This window comes from Delphinus delphis, chromosome 2 (assembly GCF_949987515.2).
Source record: "Delphinus delphis chromosome 2, mDelDel1.2, whole genome shotgun sequence".
In the NCBI taxonomy this organism is placed as follows: Eukaryota; Metazoa; Chordata; class Mammalia; order Artiodactyla; family Delphinidae; genus Delphinus; species Delphinus delphis.
In genome coordinates this window covers 29,131,969-29,144,730 of record NC_082684.1, presented here as the reverse complement: position 1 = coordinate 29,144,730, position 12,762 = coordinate 29,131,969, and the positions used below count along the sequence as shown (strand labels likewise).

The following is a 12,762-nucleotide window of genomic DNA, read 5'->3' as shown; positions in this document are numbered from 1 at the left end:
CCTGATGCACATCAGAGCTCCTGAGCACATCATGCTGAGATGAAGTGAAGAGGCCCAGCCGCCTAACCCCACCCCATCCCATCCCATCAGTGGCCCCAGGTCCTATCCAACTAAGCTGAACACAAATCCTTCTCTACTTGCGGGCCCGTAAGCCACTTGCCCCTTGACTGTCACTCACTGCCCCACAATACATGCAGGACAACTGACAAAGAGCCAGCCCCACTGTTGCCCCCTGTCCCATTCTTCTTCCCTCAAGGCTTCCCACTCCGGCCTAGGCCAAGGCCAGGGACATGAGCCTGTGGATCTGTTTATCTCATGCTCTGACCTGGCTGGGCTGAGCCTGAAGACACCGAGGTATCTGGCTAGGATGCCCGGGGCAGTGATGAGGGGCCCTCCCTAGAGGAGCCCTGCATGGCCCCAGCTGGCCCTCCAGTCCAGACTCACATCCTGAAAAGCTCTCTCTCAAATACTCTGGGGCCTTTGGCTACAGCCAGACTGGGCGAGTGGCCTGAAATTGCCATCTTGGGCCAGCTAGAGTTGCCCAAGCCCTAGGTAGACCTTGCCTCTGGGCACAGTGCGATGATCTCAATGCTGTGTGCACCCCCTCTAACTGGGAGCTCACACCCAGGCTGCAGGGCCCCATTTCTCCAAGCCACTGGCCATACAAGTCCTGTTCTCAAGGCGTATGTAAAACCAATAAGGAAGGAGACGCCAGCCACAGGGATGAGGACCTGCCTCCCACAAGTGTCACTTCCCCTGGGGACGTGAGAGAGCAGGCCCCGTGTTGTGCCCGTTCCCAGTCCAGAGAGAATCCCAGGATTATCACTTCTCCAGACTGAACTTCAGCCCTTAGAGGCCAGGGCATGAGTCCCAGGGGCTCAGCCATCAAGCTGGACAGGCTCAGAGGCTTGGCCAGGGTTCGAGCTGCCTGAAGTTTGAGCTTTGACTGTAAAAATGCCAACATTGAGATGCTTTTAAAGGGATACAGGTAAGAGGAAATCCTTTGCCTTATTATGCACCCCCCAAGGCTTCATTCAGGCATCTACCTTTATCATCTCCTCCCCCACTACCCCACAAACACCCTCAGGATGTCCATAAAAGTCAGGATAGCCAGGTCCATTTTATAGAAGGGAAGCTGAGGCAGAGAGAAAACACTGAGTCGTAGGCAGAGCCAGGAAAGGACTGAGCCTCCAGGCCCAGCTTCCGCCCATACTCAGGGTGGGGGTGGGGGTGGGGGCGCTGGCTGCCTCCCTCCTAGACAAGGGCCACAAAGGATCACAGGCAGCTCAGGAAACCCCCTTCTACAGGACTCGGGACTCCCAGGGGGTAAAATGGAAGCTGGCAAGATTAGGCTCTGTCCAGAAGAGACAAAGCAAGTGTCCCTGCAGCCAGCCCTGCAGTGACCGAGCCTCTGGAGCGGGCTTCATGAGGCCTCACAACCCTCTCTATGCCCTACAGGGCTCACGCCACCAGAGGCTGCTCCAGCTCCCCCCTCCCCTTCTGGAAGGGGCTGGCTCAACGGCAGGTCTAGGGCAGGGCTCCCTGGAGTCTGTGCCTGAGGCCCAGTGCCAGACTCTGTCCCAGACCAACATACAGAGAAGGCCATTCACAGGGACCTCCCTTAACATGGCCCTGCCCTGCTTACTGTGCCCTCCCACAAACACACACCCTCTGTAGCCCTGCAGGTCTGCCCACTGCCCCTTCATCCACTCAACAAGCATTTGCTGAGCACTGGCTGTAAGCCAGGCTCTGGGGAGACACAGGAGACGAGGTACAGTCCCTACCCACACAGAGCCCCCAGTCCAGTGGGGGAGAAAACAGAAACACACACTGATTATAACGCAAGGTGGCCTGTCCTGGGGCTCGAGATACACACAGGGAATAAGTGACCCTGGGGAGAGTTCCCCGGCTTTGAGCCTTTGCTGGAGCTGTCACCTCTGCCTGGAAGCCCTGCCTCCACTGACAACCTGCCTCCCTCAAAGCCTCCCTCTTCCAGGCAGCCCTCTGGCACATACTGTTCTCACCCTTTCTGAATCTTCGTGCTCTTACTCCCTATTAACCACCAGCTCACAAGGCTTCTGCAATTCCCTTCTGTTTCCGCAGCAAGGCTGGGAGAAGCAGGGCCTGGAGGCAGTGTGGCCCAATGGAGAGGGCAGTGAACTGGTTGTCAGGTAATCCGGTGTCTGGTCCAGGAACCGCCGCTCAATGGTTTCTGCCTTTGAGGAATTTGGGAGCCAGGGGTTGGGGTGGGGGGGTGGAGAAGCCCTGTGTCCAGGAATCACCCTTGTAATGAGCAACTGCCACAATAAACAGTAGCCACCAGCACTGCCCATGTGTCCAATGTGTGTGAGTATTGCTCACTTGTATAACCACTTATCCCCATCTGAGAAATGAGGAAACGCTGGCTCTGAAAAGTAACTTGTTCCAGGTCACAGCCGGAGGTCCTTTGTGAGGAGCCAGGATTCTAATCCAAGCCTACCAAGCCCAAATCAGGTCTCCATCACACTCTGCTGCCTGTCAGTGTTGAGCAGTGGTTCTCAAACCTACCCTGAGAGATTATTAGTTCATGGGTCTGGTAACGGGGAGGAAATCAAGGTGGGAAATCCACAATGCTTCATAAGCAGCCCAGGTGGCACCCGGGTGCTGGAGCAGAGGAACGGCTGGAGGGTCAGGGCCTGGCACAGTGCAGTTTCCAAGGACCCACTGCTCCTCATTCCCCTGGGAGCCACCTGCCAGGGTGTCGTGTCCTGCACAGGAGGCATGAGGGGTCCCATGAGCCCTAGGGCTGACCATGGCTCTTAGAGTGCCCAAGGCCCAAGTGAGTGCCCATGTTTACTGAGCTTCTACTATCTGCCAAACACAGTGCTGAGTGCATTGCTGGCAATGTCTTATTTAACCCTCACTCTTCTTTGTCCCATTTTACAGCTCTGGAATGGTATACTCAAAAGTATCTATTTAACACAAAAGAAGACAGTAACGGAGCAACAGAGGAACAAAAAAAAGACATTAGACAGAAAGCAAATAGCAAAAATGGCAGACATCAATCCAACCTTTTTAATAATTACTTTAAATGTAAATAGATTAACACCTCAATTAAAAGGCAGAGTTTGGGAAAATGGGTTTAAAAAAACCATGATCCATGGTGGTGCAGTGGTTGAGAGTCTGCCTGCCGATGCAGGGGACACGGGTTCGTGTCCCGGTCCGGGAAGATCCCACATGCCGCGGAGCGGCTGGGCCCGTGAGCCATGGTTGCTGAGCCTGCGCATCCGCAGCCTGTGCTCCGCAACGGGAGAGGCCACAACAGTGAGAGGCCCGCGTACCGCAAAAAAACAAAACAAAACAAAACAAAAACCATGATCCAACTGTTAACAAGAGACACACACTTTAGATTTAAAGACACTAATAGGCTGAAAGTGAGAGGATGGAAAAAGATATACCATGCTAACAGTAACCAAAAGAGAGCTGGGAATGGCTATGCTAATATTAGACAAAATAGACTTTAAGACAAAAACTCTTATTAGAGACAAAGAAGGACACTTTATAATGACAAATGTGTCTACCCATTAAGAGGATATTACAGTTATAAATGTATTTGCACCTAACAACAGAGCCCCCAAAATATATGAAGCAAAAACTGTCAGAATTGAAGGGGAAAATAGACAATTCAACAATAAGAGTTGGAGCCTTCACTTTCAAGAATGGATAGAACAACTAAACAGAAGATCAACAAGGAAACAGAAGACTTGAACACTATAAAGCAAATAGACCCAACAGATATCCATAGAACCTTCCACTCAACAACAGCAGAATATCCATTCTTCTCAAGGGTACACAGAATATTCTCCAGGATAGATCATAAATTAGGCCATAAAACAAGTCTCAATAAATTTGAAAGGGTTGAAATCATACAAAGTATGTTCTCCAATCAAAATGAGATAAAATTAGAATCAAAAATAGAAGGAAATTTGGGGAATTTACAGGAAATGAAAGTTAGAAGTAACTTGTCAAGTTCTCAGCTCAGAAAGGCCACTCCTTCCTTACTCAGACCATATTCTCCACACCTTCTGCACAGCCCTAGGAAGCTGCAGATCTCAGATTTTTGCAAATGCCTGGGTAGCTCCACACCAGACACACACTGAACCTGACCCCAATCTTGATCCCGGAATCAAAACAGCTGGGGAGGGAGAGCCCTTTAGGGCTGTAACAGCTTGTTATTCAGCCCTACTTCTCCCCGGGAAGACGGCCACAAGCAAACATCTTCACTTCCCCAGTCTACAGAATGTCCAAAAGGCAGATCCTTCCCAAAAGAAGGAAGCTAACATATACAGAGCACTTTCCCCACGCCAGGTACCTGACATACCCTAATCCACGCACACAAACTTCCCACCCAGGCATCTCATTGTCCCCATTCTACAGAGGGAAACTGAGGCTCTGTTATTAAGGTGGCAGAAGCAAGATTCAAAATCTTGTTGTCTGCCTTTAAAGTCCTTGGTCTTTCCATCATCCTTCCAGAAAAATCCCAAATCTACACTTGTTGTGGGCTTCAGAAGGAATGCTATACAGGAGAACCCCACAAAGCCAGCTGTGGATCCTCCCCTTTCTCATGCTCCCTCCCAGAACTGCTGCTTTTCCTGGGGCCATTTCCAAGCAGAGCATAGTATATAACACTCCCTCCCAAGAAATAATCCCAGCCCCAGCCTGCAGAAACAGTCTCCCCTCGAGACCGTGAACATCTGTAAGACCCCCTGGAAGCTAGGACAGCCCATAGGGCTTTGAGGTGGGAGGACTGCAGGCGTGAGCTGGGAGCTGCAGTCAGCAGGATCACCCTCTGGAATAAGAGCCTCCACAACACATGGAGAAAGGTGGCTTGTGCCTCTCTTCAGAGCCAGCCACCAAAGCAGGGCATAGCTGCGGAAGCTGAACAGATTCCAAATATCAAGGGATGCTGCATCTCACTCAGTCCAATTCCTTGTTCCACAAAGCAGCCCAGAGAAGGAAAGAAACTTGCCTGCAAATACACAGACAGGAGCAAGAATCAAGGCCCAGAAGCAAGGACACCAATAACAACGCTTCATGCCTCCATTTAGGAGGCCCCACCTTTTGGCAAGACACTGGGCAGGGCTTGGAGCCAAAGTGAAACCTCGACGTCACAAATGGAAGGCTTCTACTTCACCATCATCTCCACCTCTAACATTTCTTGGGGGCACTACTATGTGCCAAGCATGGTGCTGGGCACGCTACACACATGATCCCGTTTAATCCTCATGGCAAGGCAGGTATCATTACACTCCCGTTTCTCAACGAGGCACCTGAAGATCTGAGGTCACAGGAGTATAGAGGCAATGCCAGGACTGGAACCCAGAGCGTTTTCTGCAGGGCCTCAGGCTCAGCCTCCTGCTTGGGTACACATCAGGCTATCTGGGATGGATGGCAGCAGGCTCTGGGCTGTTCACATCTCCCTGAAGAGCAGCTTCAGCTGGCCTGAAAACCAGTCATGTCCTGGAAGCGTGGCTGGTCAGGAAAGGTGAGTGAGCGGGGCCTGGGAGGCGAGTGGCTTTGAAAATGAAGATGCTCCTGGTGATTACCACCACTGGGCCAACCTGTGAAGCTCAACATCTTCAGTTCAAGAGGAAGCCACATCCCTCCCACACTCTCCAACCCCACACCCACAGTTGGCCAACAGCTCTTTAAAAATAAAGCGGTGACTCGACCCAAATCCCCATGGGGCCCAGGTTCCTGCCCCTTCCCCTGGCACACTGAAATCTGGGTCAAGTCAGTCCACGCTTGGGTTCCTACTAGTGCCAATGCCCCCACCCAGGGCACTGAGCATCAGTCCCAGCATGACAAGCTACCTCTCTGCATGGGGCTCTCAGGAGGGTTTCCTCTCAAGAAATGAAACTACTGAATAAAGGTTGTTCATTGCACATCCTAAAGAAGGGAGACAGATAGTGCCCACCCACTCCAAAGATCACTGGTCCAAATCTCAGTTTCATGGCTGATGGGCCCGAAGCCCTGAGAGGTAACATGATTTGCCCAAGAACACACGGCTCATTACTTGGGTAGAGCTGTGTTCAGGGCCTCCCAGGGGATGTTCTCACACTCAGCACTCCCTCAGACCTGGCTCTGCTGCCTCTTCTCAGGAGAAAGGAAGCGGGGGGTGGGCAGGAGCGGTGTCTAGTTGTGGTGTCTTCATCAGCTCTGGCTCATCTGCCTGGCCAGCTCCAGAAGGAGCTAGGACCTACCTGATGGCCTGGGGGAAGAGGGGGAGGGGAGTTTTTTCAGGGGGTCATCCTGCTGGTTTGGAGGATAAGAATGGGGATAATATGGCTCCCCAATACTTGCTAGTGACCAAGAAGAACAAAACCTTGCTGCCAGCAGAGGTGGGGCGGCTCTCAACATGGCTGCCTAGGGCCTCCTAGACGGGCTGCAGAGTGGGCACAGAGAGCCAGCCACCTGCCCCCCTCGTCCAGGCATCCAGTCAGTGTCACAGCCTTTCTCAGGTCCTGGTCAAGATCCAGGGCCTCGGCCAAATGCTCACACATTCCTTGCGTTTCTCCAGTCTCTGAGCAGCTGCTGCAGGCCCTCGTCTCTTGTGCTGATTTATTCTTTATTGTTCCTGAAATACACCCAGAGGCCTTTGGCACCAGGCACCAGCACAGCATCCAGCCCAAACCCCGAGTACACACCAACCAGGCTCTCTGGGACCTGAGCCAAGCCAGCCGGCATGATGGGCCCTGGGGTCAGACCCAGCAGCCAGGAAGGGAGGCCCAGGATCCCACCCACTCCAGCCTATGGTCCTAGAGCTGTTCTCAGACTACGGAGGCTGGGATATTTGGGGAGACGGAGATGCTTGCAAGGTTTCTGGGAGGGCTAAACTAAACCTTTCCACTCCTCTCATGCACGAGTGACTCCCCAGCAATCCCCCCCAACACACACACACAGCGGACCCCCACGTGCCTATCGCCCTGCACAGCAGGGCCTCGTGGCTCAGGCTGGGCTTCTCGCTACCCTGTAAAGTGTTTGGAGAGGGAGGCCTCAGAGGGGTCTTCCCCACCCTTCCCAGCCCAAAATATCTCCCCTATCAGCCAGCTAATAGTGCCTGAATTCCTACCATCAACACTTCATTCCTAGGGTCAAAGCATTGTTCCCTGTGCACATGAAAATAGCCAGTAGAAGTGTGGGAGCTGCCTGGTAAAAAGACAGGGCTTTGGGGTCAAACAGGATGTGTCCTGGCTTCTCCAATCACCTGCCTCTCTGTGGGCCTCAGTTTCCCTACCAATAAACAGGCACAATATTTTCATCTCATAGTTATTGTGGGATTAAATGAGGGTTTTACACACACACACACACACACACACACACACACACACACACACACACACACACACAGAGTGCCTGGCACAAAGTAAGAACTCGATAAATGTGATTTCATTTCCCCCTTGCTGGGCAGGGGCAGATCATTCATTATTAGTCTTCAACACCTGGAAGGGAATGAAATGGCCTCTTCCAGTTCCACAGCCAGCTGAGAGCAGGGCTGACCAGACAGGAACAGGACAAGGGGACTAGGAATCCCAGCAACAGTGCTGGGCTCTGCAGGCATCTGGCCTAGGGACCCAGGAGGAGCACACTCAGCACAGGCCTCCCCAGAACTCAGCTGCGCCAGCAGGGCCTGCAGGGACATGGCGGGACAAGAGTCCCCAGATAAAACCTGGCAGAGCTTCCCAGCCCATAGTGGAGTCTCCACCCTCCTGGGCTCCCTCTAAGAGCAGTAAAAGGGAAAGGCCATCACCTGAGGGAGGCTGGGGAGACGGTGGTCACAGAAAGTCTGAACAGGGATGCCAGAGGCACCGGGGCCTGCAGGGAGCAAGTAAGCCTGCCCCGAGGCCACCACAGTGAAAGTCCCACAAGTAGAAGTGGCCGCCTGGTTATTTTTGGTACCTCTTCTGCCCAAAGCAAGCAAGGAAAGGCAGCTGCTAGCAACCTGGAAGGGCTGTTTACACTCAAGTGTGCAAGCACTGTGCAAGGACAAAAAGAGCACCAGCAGCCACCGTGCAGGAGGGCCTCTGCCCCTGCCTTCCTCTCCCGTCTGTCCCTGTACAGTCCAATCTGCACGCTGCATAGCCCACAGAGCGTGGGTACTTCTGCTTTCAGTCAGATCCAGTCTCCTAACCACAAAACTCACTCACACACACACAAACAGACAAATAACTATGGAGCCAGCTGAAGACTGGGCCACACCCAGGAGCCGAGACAGTATTCCTCTGGGCTCTTCCTGCACTGAAGCGGCCCTTCCCCGTTTTGAAACTGGGAGGGGCAGGGACCAGGGGCAGGACAGAGGAGCCTTTCCTCTGTGAAGCGAAAGTGGGGACAGTCTATGGAACTTCAAGGAACTCGCTGCCTCTCAGCTTCCCCATTTGAAAGTGAAGGACTAGATGTCCCAAAGTGTTTTCCAGCTCTGGGTAAATCCTGGGAGATGGAGAGCCCAGAACTAGGACCCAGGGCCAGCTGAAGAGGTCAAAGCCAGGTCAGGTGGGATGAAGGATCTGAGGCCAGCCAGATGCGCCCCAAGAGCTGCCGGGCAGGCTGGGGGGAGGAGGAGGAAGGGGGAGAAAGGCCAGACTACTTGCACTCGCAGGATTTTGAGTTTCTGGGATCTCTTCCGAGTTCCAGGGCCTTCCCCTCCCAGGAACTGGCAAATTCTGGCAACAGCAGGCGGGCTTGGGGTCTCTGTCTGCCCAGCTGCTGGAAAAAGCTGGGAATCGAAATCCCCCACTATTTTCCCTCCTCTCTGGACCCCATTTCCCCAGAGAAGACGGGTGGCCTCAGAGGGAACCCCCTTCTGGCTGCAAGCCTGTTGTACTTCCCTCTCTCCAAGCTTCGGCCAGGACAAATTTGCCCTGGCTGTTCCCCTCCCCCCTTCCTGAGACTCCTAGAGGAAGAAGCATTGCCTGGAAAATATAACACTCACCACAAGCTCCCTGTGGTTGGAGAGAAAGGCAGAGGGAACAGAGAGCACCTTCCCCGGCTGGCCATAGCACCAGGATCCGTTCCAGGAAGAGCAAGATCAAGAACCACTGCCTGGGACGGCTCAGGCCTCCAGCCCCTCTCCTCCCCACCAGTCCCCGAAAACCACAACCGGTAAGTTGAGTCCCGCAGGGAGCCCCCGACCCTCACCCCTGCAAAACCCCAGCTCTCTTCAGACATGTGTTAACTTTCTTCTTATATAATATCTTGGTGTTCCCCCCACCCTCCCACTCCACCCTTGCTACCTGGTGAAACAGCCAAAGTGCTTTTAGGAGCAACTCCCACCCCAGGCTCCACCCGAACTCCACTGAGGTCACACTGAGAGGCTTCAGGTGAAGCGAAGACAAGAGGATTTTTTCCTTGGCTTTCTAAAGCAGCCTTCCTCCCACCCACCTGAGCAGTTCAGCCTGAGGCCTGGGCGGGTAAGTTCCCGAGAGCACAATGTGATCTCTGGGAAGCTGAGCCCTTAACCCTCCGCTGCAGGGACAGAATCCCTTGCAAAAGTACACAGGCTGCAGGGTCTGGGCTGGTCCAGGCTGGAGTGCTCACACAGTTTTGCCCAGGGCCTAGGGAGTTCGAAAATGAGCTTCATTTACATAAGCCCAGTGGCCTGGAAGGGTACCCTCCTACCACAAGCAGGTGACCCTTCATTTCCTTTTCCCTGGAAGGAGCAAAAGGCAAACAGGAGCTGGGCTTGGCAGGAACTGGTGAAATGCTAGCCATCATCTGTTGAGTACCTACTGTGTGCCAGTCACTTTGCATGCATGATCTTGTTTAACCTTTGTAGCAACCCTATGAGTAATTATTATCATCCCCATTTTATAGGTAGGGAAACTGAGGCTCAGGAAGTTAAGCAATGCTCAAAGCCACACAGCAAGTGGGGCAGCTGAAGAACGAACCCAGGTCTGCCCAGGCCTCATTCCTATGCCTCTGCCAGGCTTCCTTCAGAGTCACTGCCCAGGTTATTGTCCACACACCATCCAGGAATGGTGTTCTGAGTGCGGGGAGGGAAGTAGGTGTACACAAGTTTTGCCTGATGGCTCTGGAATCCTAACTGATGTCCCACTGACTGTTATTGTTCCCAAGTGCATGACTGTGAGAGCCCCTGTAAGTGTGCGTGTGTTGGGGGTGGAGGGAGGGTGATCTGGATTCCAAAGAGCAGTTTCCAACACTGAAGTTATGCTGTAATGCTTCTGATTCATAAAATGAGCTCACAGTCTCACGATATCCTGAATGTTGCTTCGAATGCAAATGCAGATCCCACAAGTAAGAACTGGGGATTTCAGCACACTCCACCCAGCTCCAGCCCAGCTCCAGCCCAGCTCCAGCCCAGCTCCAGCCCAGCTCCAGCCCAGCTCCGAGGAGTTTACTTAGTTCAGCCCCACACAGCCAGAGCGATCCTGCCTGTGCAGAAGCAACTCTTCCAATGGAACACGACCCCTGGCTGCATTTCCTGCAGCCTGTGGAGTGTCAGGGAAGAATGGAGCCCCCAGGCTGCTTCTGTACTAATTCGAGCACACACAGGAAGGGTGCCAATTGGCCTGGCCAAAGGAAATGCCCAAGTTAGCAGATTCCCAGGCAGGAGGCTCCAACACTCACCCTGAGGTCCCACTGGGGTCAGGATTACTGGGACATATTCTCCAGAAGGCCAGCCATAGGGCAGTGCCAGGAGACTGGGTTCACCAGCATCAGACTCACACATGGACCAACCCTTTTGAAAACAATGGCACAGTATGAATCCCGCAGCAGGACTCACTGGGCCCACCACACGCTAAGTCCACGTTTTCTGGATGGAGATCTTTCATTCATTTTGTTCAGCTAACATATGCTAAACACCTACTAGATGCCGGACACTGTGGGAACAATATAGAGCATATGCTAGAGCAGAGCTATGATAGTACTGAAATGTGCTTTCAACATTTGGTATATATGTACTAACTTGCAAAATCCTCACCTCAACTCTTCGAAGGTATAGAAACTCTAGCTCCCAGTTTATGATTTGACCACCACATTACAGTATGTGCACAAATGACTATATAAGGTGGAAATGAGTATTCAGAAGAAGGCTGAGGCTTCTCCAAAGAAGTGACATTTGAAACAGGATTAGAAGGATACGCCGCAATCTCCCAGCTATTTGTGGCCATGCCCATTCCACCAGGAGCAAGGTTTCCTTCTGGGAGACCCAACTGCAGGAGAGGGGCTGTCAATGCCAAAGATTCCTGGACTGGACCCACTCCCCTTCCAGGACACTCTGCTCCATGCGCACCCCCCTGCCAATCCTTCTCCCACTCAGGGGCCCAGAGGCCTTGTCTCCACTGGGCATCCCTTCCCTGAGTTCTGCAGCCACAAGAGGCCTTCAGCGGAAATCTGTAACTGCATATTGCCTTTTTGTTTCTCCATTTATTAAAAGCAGCAGCCCACAGGGCTAAACACTCAAGCTATTTTTAAATCCCACATTTAAAAGTTGAACTCTTATCCCCATGGGCACTCCAGGGCACTCTTTCCTAGGGTGGAGTGAGGGGCTGACAGAGCCAGGAGGAGTGTGGGTTCTTCCCGATGCTTTGAGAGACCACACTGGCAGTGGTCAGGTCGTCCCAGAGCAAGCTGCATGGTTGGGGGGCGGGGGAGGAACCCTCCAGGTTCTTCACCCCGCTGGCCTCTGGGAGCTACTCAGACCAGAGTAACCTGCCAGAGGCCAATCCAATTAGAGTGGAGACTGGGCCAGAGCCATACAATGAGATGGTTTATCACAGTAACTGAGTGTTTACACCCCTATTATTCACTGTCCAGAGCCGTAGGAAAAGGAGGATCCACAAATTCCCAACCAGGGATGGTTTCTCCTTTCCCCTTCATCCTGAAGCCATCTAACAGCCTGTGAAAAGGGTGCATTTCTCTGATGTTAAAGCGGCACATGCACACCATCCCTAAGAGGTTCTGGAGCAAGACAAGTGGTTTCCTTCCCTTAGCCGGGGCCCCACAAGGGAGACGAGGCTTCTCCTCAGAGCTGCGTTTCTTCCACTTGCATCAGGCCTCCAGTCTCAATCCTGAAGCTGCAGCGCCAAGGAGAGGCCAGACCTCCAGACTGCCACCAGGCCAGGCTCCCCCGGTTGGAGCAGGCCAGACCTTCCCTCCATCCAGCCACAGTTGCCAACAGGGATCCCCTGAACACACGTGCCTAGGCGGCCTCCAGACTCACCCAAGGCCAGCCAGGTCTCCCCCATCCCACCGTCCCCTGAGCGAGGCTGCACAGGCTGGCACACAGGTCCCAGGTGGGGCCGTGGAAGCAGGAAGTAGCCACTAAAGTTGTGACCGACAAAGTTTTAAATGGGGGAGAGTAACTTCCCCTTTCATCCTTGCAGCAGCTCACTCTGGAGGCTGGGCTGCAATACCCAGGGGCTCCCACTTCAGAGTGGCAGGTATCTCTTCTAGGTCCGCCTTCCTGAGGCTTCCTTGGGGCTGAGGCTTGAAAGCGTCAGGCCCTTATCCAGAAGCCTGGTGGGGGCCCTAGAGGTGCAACCTGGTGCACACGCTCCTGGATGTGTGAGTTGTAAGGGGGGTATGACTACCGCCACCAAGCCGGCCTTACGCAGGCTCCAGAAAAAAAACCCGGGCTCCCGAGTTCCGCACAGGCACCACCAAACGCAGCACAAGGTGAGGCGGCGGGAGAACTCCGCAGGCCGCGGCTGCACGGGGCGTGAGGGGTTGGGCGAAGGATGACAGGTCTGAGGTGCGCCAGCA

The 12,762-nt window shown here is 53.4% G+C and overlaps 1 protein-coding gene across 2 annotated transcripts in view; it reads right to left on the bottom strand.

Annotated features, from left to right (window-relative positions):
* The window catches only part of MIDEAS (mitotic deacetylase associated SANT domain protein), a 67,171-nt gene that overhangs the window by 27,904 nt on the left and 26,505 nt on the right, over positions 1-12,762 (bottom strand). The gene's annotated exons all lie outside the window — the stretch shown is intronic.